We start from the raw sequence: 5,988 nt of genomic DNA, 5'->3' as shown, positions 1-5,988 counted from the left end.
GTGTAACATGTTCATCCTCAAGTTGCTTAAAATTCATGATTTGAGTTCTAAGGGAAATAGTTTTCGCCGGCGGAAAATACTTACTAATAAACGCAACTTTGCACTTATCCCAAGAATCAATACTATTGCGAGGCAAAGAAGAAAACCAAAATTTTGCATGATCCCTCAAAGAGAAAGGAAATAATTTGAACTCCACAATATCATTGTCCACATATTTTTTCTTTTGCATATCACACAATTCGATGAATGTGTTTAGATGGCACGTGACATCCTCATTAGGAGTACTGGAAAATTGATCTTTCATAACAAGATTCAATAATTTCACAAGATTTCACACTAGTGGCGGGAGGAGAAATCAGAGCACTAATAAAATCATTATTATTGGTATTGGGAAAATCACACAACTTGGTGTTTTCTTGAGACATCATGGCTACACAAACAAGATTGCAAACAAAAAGATAGATCTGACGAGAAAACGGCGAAAGAAAAAGAAGGCGAATAAAATGGCAAATTTTTGTGAAGTGGGGGAGATGAAAATGAGAGGCAAATGGAAAATAATGTAAATTAAAAGGAGATGAGATTTGTGATTAGGAAACTGATAGATGTTGATGATGTCTCCCCGGCAACGGCGCCAGAAATTCCTTTTGATGTTGCCTGAACTACGTCAGTATTTCCCCAAAGAGGAAGGGATGATGCATCACAACTATGGTAGGTTGATACGTCTCCAACGTATCTATAATTTTTGATTGTTCCATGCTATTATATTATCTGTTTAGGATGTTAATGGGCTTTATTTTACACTTTTATATTATTTTTGGGACTAACCTATTAACCGGAGGCCAAGCCCAAATTGCTGTTTTTTGTCTATTTTAGTGTTTCGTAGAAAAGGAATATCAAACGGAGTCCAAACGGAATGAAACCTTTGGGAACATGATTTTTGGAACAAATATGATCCAGAAGACTTGGAGTGGACGTCAAGCAATCAACGAGGCGGCCACGAGGCAGGGGGCGTGCCTACCCCCTTGGGCACGCCCCCCTCGTAGGCCCCTCGTAGCTCCACCAACCTACTTCTTCCTCCTATATATGTTCACATACCCTGCAAACATCCAGGAGAACCACGAAACCCTATTTGCACCGCCGCAACCTTCTATACCCCAGAGATCCCATCTTGGGGCCTTTTTCGGAGCTCCACCGGAGGGGGCATTGATCATGGAGGGCCTCTACATCAACTCCATGGCCCCTCCGATGATGTGTGAGTAGTTTACTTCAGACCTCCAGGTCCATAGCAAGTAGCTAGATGGCTTCTTCTCTCTCTTTGGATCTCAATACAAAGTTCTCCTCGATTCTCTTGGAGATCTATTCGATGTAATCTTCTTTTGCGGTGTGTTTGTCGAGATCCGATGAATTGTGGGTTTATGATCCAGATTATCTATGAACAATATTTGAATCTTCTCTGGATCCATTTATGTATGATTGGTTTATCTTTGCAAGTCTCTTCGAATTACCAGTTTGGTTTGGCCTACTAGATTGATCTCTCTTGCAATGGGAGAAGTTCTTAGCTTTGGGTTCAATCTTGCGGTGCTCGATCCCAGTGACAGAAAGGGAAACGACATGTATTGTATTGTTGCCATCGAGGATAAAAAGATGGGGTTTACATCATATTGCATGAGTTTATCCCTCTACATCATGTCATCTTGCTTAAGGCGTTACCCTATTCTTATGAACTTAATACTCTAGATGCATGCTGGATAGCGGTTGATGTGTGGAGTAATAGTAATAGATGCAGGCAGGAGTCGGTCTACTTGTCACGGACGTGATGCCTATATACATGATCATACCTAGATATTCTCATAATTATTCGCTTTTCTATCAATTGCTCGACAGTAATTTGTTCACCCACCGTAATACTTATGCTATCTTGAGAGAAGCCACTAGTGAAACCTATGGTCCCCGGGTCTATTTTCCATCATACATGTTTCCAATATATTTTATTTTGCAATCTTTACTTTCAATCTATATCATAAAAATACTTATCTTATTATTATCATCTCTATCAGATCTCACTCTTGCAAGTGGCCGTGAAGGGATTGACAACCCCTTTATCGCGTTGGTTGCGAGGTTCTTATTTGTTTTGTAGGTACGAGGTGACTCGCGCGTGGTCTCCTACTGGATTGATACCTTGGTTCTCAAAAACTGAGGGAAATACTTACCTGCTTTAGCGCACCACCCTTTCCTCTTCAAGGGAAAACCAATGCAGTGCTCAAGAGGTAGCAAGGAGGATTTCTGGCGCCGTTGCCGGGGAGATCTACACCAAGTCAACACATACCAAGTACGCATCACAACTCTTATCCTTCGCATTACATTATTTGCCATTTGCCTCTCGTTTTCCTCTCCCCCACTTCACCCTTGCCGTTTTATTCGCCCTTTTTCCGTTCGCCTTCTTCCCATATGTATCTTTCTTTGTGTTTCCATGTGACTTCTATTTGCTTGCATCTTTGCTTGCTAAAAATCTATTAATATGGATCCACTTAAAGTGTTCTACTTGGATCATCTTCGATCCTTATGCGCTCGTGCTGAAACCCCAACTAGCCTAGTTGATGGGAAATCTTTGTATGAGCATGCTCATTTTGTGCATCACCATTTGTCTGAAAAAGGGAGACTCTTATGGGATCAAATAAATAGATTGTTGTGTTATGCTTGGAATATTTGTGAAATTTGTGATTTTACTTGTTGTTCTAAGAACCCTAAAAAACACCTCCCCTACCTATGTGAGTTTAATGATAATGAAATCTTATCTTCTTATGCAAAGGGTGTTTTTAGTTGCTATGATATCGAACAAATTGAAGAATTTGTTGCTTTTAAGGGTGCTTATGAAGTTGCTTCTTTGATTGAAAAGTATGATGTTGATCTCTACGAATCTGAAAATTTTGACATACATAAATATTGCTATGAAAACTATGCTCATAATGTCCATGTCAAAGAATTTATTGAAAAAATGACCATTGCTTCAAAAGAAAATAATGATATGCATGAATCTATAGATAATTATGATTCTGATGATTTGATTGAAATATCCCTTGATGAACATGATGCTTGCTATTCTTGTGGCCATGATGCCAATATTTTGAAGATGAATTTGCTATAGTTCCTTATGTTAAACATGAGATCGTTGCTATCGCACCCATACTTGATAGTTGCTTCGATGAAAAGTATGATTGCAATGATGTTATTATAAATTCTATTAATGTCAATTGTGCTAATAATATGCAAAACCCTAAGCTTGGGGATGCTGCTATGTCTTCTACTTGTTGCAATGATCATGATTGGGGTGATTTTTCTTATGACCTTGAAAATTTATTTAAGCCCCATGATGAATATGAGATTGATAATAGTTTTTGCAATATTATTGGAAGTGGGTTTGGAGAGGTCAAGACTTTAGTTAATGTTAATCCCACTATTTTGGAAGAGTGTCAACTTTGCACGCATGTGGATCGTGTTGAAAATATTCTATGTGATAGCTATTTTGTTGAATTTTCTTATGATCCCACATGTAATTATTATGAGAGAGGAAAATATGATTGTAGAAATTTTCACGTTATTAAATTACCTCTCATCATGTTGAGATTGCTATTGTTTCTTTCCGCTTCCTTGCATATGCTAGTTTTTGCTTGCTATGATAATTTGTTTGCCTATAATATGCCTATGCATAGGAAGTATGTTAGACTTAGATGTGTTTGTCACGTGTTTTATGATGCTCTCTTTGTGCTTCAATTCTTGTCTTTCATGTGAGCATCGTTGAAATCTTATGCCTAGCTAAAAGGCTTTAAAGAAAAGCGCTTGTTGGGAGACAACCCAATATTTTTCCTTGCTGTTATTCAATAAGTAATTTATCAGCCTCTGTTTTGATTGTGTTTTTTGTGTTTAATTAATGTTTTTGCCAAGTAGAACCGCTGGGAAGACTTGGGGAAAGTCATTTTGATCCTGCTGTAAAAAACAGAAACTTTAGCGCTCGCGAGAATTGATGCCATTTTTTACTGGAGAGCGATATTTAGTTAATTCTTTTTGCAGATGATTAATAGATAAATTCCTCACGTCCAGAAAGTTATTTTAGAATTTTTGGGTTTCCATAAGTATTCTAAACCTATAGATTACTACAGAGTGTTCTGTTTTTGACAGATTCTGTTTTTCGTGTGTTGTTTGCTTATTTTGATGAATCTATGGCTAATAATAGAGTTTATGAACCATAGGAAATTTGGAATACTGTGGGTTAACACCAATATAAATAAATAATGAGTTCATTACTGTACATTGAAGTGGTGGTTTGTTTTCTTTTATAACGAAGCTCACAAAGATTTTCTTTTAAGTTTTGTGTTGTGAAGTTTTCAAGTTTTGGGTAAGGATTTGATGGAATATGGAACAAGGAGTGGCAAGAGACTAAGCTTGGGGATGCCCAAGGCACCCCAAGGTAAAATCCAATGACACCAAAAAGCCTAAGCTTGGATATGCCCCGAAAGGCATCCCCTCTTTCGTCTTTGTCTATCGGTAACTTTACTTGGAGCTATATTTTTATTCGCCACATGATATGTGTTTTTCTTGGAGCGTCCTTTATGATTTGAGTATTTGCTTTTTAGTTTATCAGAATCATCCTTGCTGTACACACCTTTTGGGAGAGACTCACATGAATTGGAATTTATTAGAACACTCTATGTGCTTCACTTATATCTTTTGAGCTATATAATTTTTGCTCTAGTGCTTCGCTTATATCTTTTAGAGCACGGCGGTGGTTCTATTTTATAGAAATAATTGATCTCTCATGCTTCACTTATATCATTTTGAGATTCCTTTAGAACAGCATGGTAATTCACTTTGGTTAAAAAATTTAAATGCTAAGAGAAGTTGGATGCTTGATAGATGGTTTTGAGATATAAAGGTGGTAATATTAGAAGTGTGCTAGTTGAGTAATTGTGAAATTGATGAATACTTGTGTTGAAGTTGGAAAGTCCCGTAGCATGCACGTATGGTGAACGTTATGTGACAAATTTGAAGCATGGGGTGTTCTTTGATTGCTTTCCTTATGAGTGGCGGTCAGGGACGCGCGACGGTCTTTTCCTACCAATCTATCCCCCTAGGAGCATGCACGTAGTGCTTGGTTTTGATGACTTGTAGATTTTTGCAATAAGTATGTGAGTTCTTTATGACTAATGTTGAGTCCATGGATTATACGCACTCTCACCCTTACACCATTGCTAGCCTCTTCGGTACCGTGCATTGCCCTTTCTCACCTTGAGAGTTGGTGCAAACTTCGCCAGTGCATCCAAACCCCGTGATTTGATATGCTCTATCACACATAAGCCTCCTTATATCTACCTCAAAGCAGCCACCATACCTACCTATTATGGCATTTCCATAGCCATTCCGAGATATATTGCCATGCAACTTTCACCGTTCCATTTATTATGACACGCATCATCATTGTCATATTGCTTTGCATGATCATGTAGTTGACATCGTATTTGTGGCAAAGCCACCATTCATAATTTTTTCATACATGTCACTCTTGATTCGTCACAATCCCGGTACACCGCCGGAGGCATTCACATAGAGTCATATTTTGTTCTAAGTATCAAATTGTAATTCTTGAGTTGTAAGAAAATAAAAGTGTGATGATCATCATTAGAGCATTGTCCCATGTGAGGAAAGGATGATGGAGACTATGATTTCCCAACAAGTCGGGATGAGACTCCGGACAAAAGAAAAAGAAAGAAAAGAGGCCAAAAAGGAAGGCCCAAATAAAAAATGAGAGAAAAAGAGAGAAGGGAAAATGTTACTATCCTTTTTCCACACTTGTGCTTCAAAGTAGCACCATGATCTTCATGATAGAGAATCTCTTATTTTGTCACTTTCATATACTAGTGGGATTTTTCATTATAGAATTTGGCTTGTATATTCCAATGACGGGCTTCCTCAAATGCCCTAGGTCTTCGTGAG

Source organism: Triticum dicoccoides, chromosome 7A (assembly GCF_002162155.2).
Source record: "Triticum dicoccoides isolate Atlit2015 ecotype Zavitan chromosome 7A, WEW_v2.0, whole genome shotgun sequence".
Lineage (NCBI taxonomy): Eukaryota > Viridiplantae > Streptophyta > Magnoliopsida > Poales > Poaceae > Triticum > Triticum dicoccoides.
Note: the sequence above shows the minus strand (reverse complement) of the source record.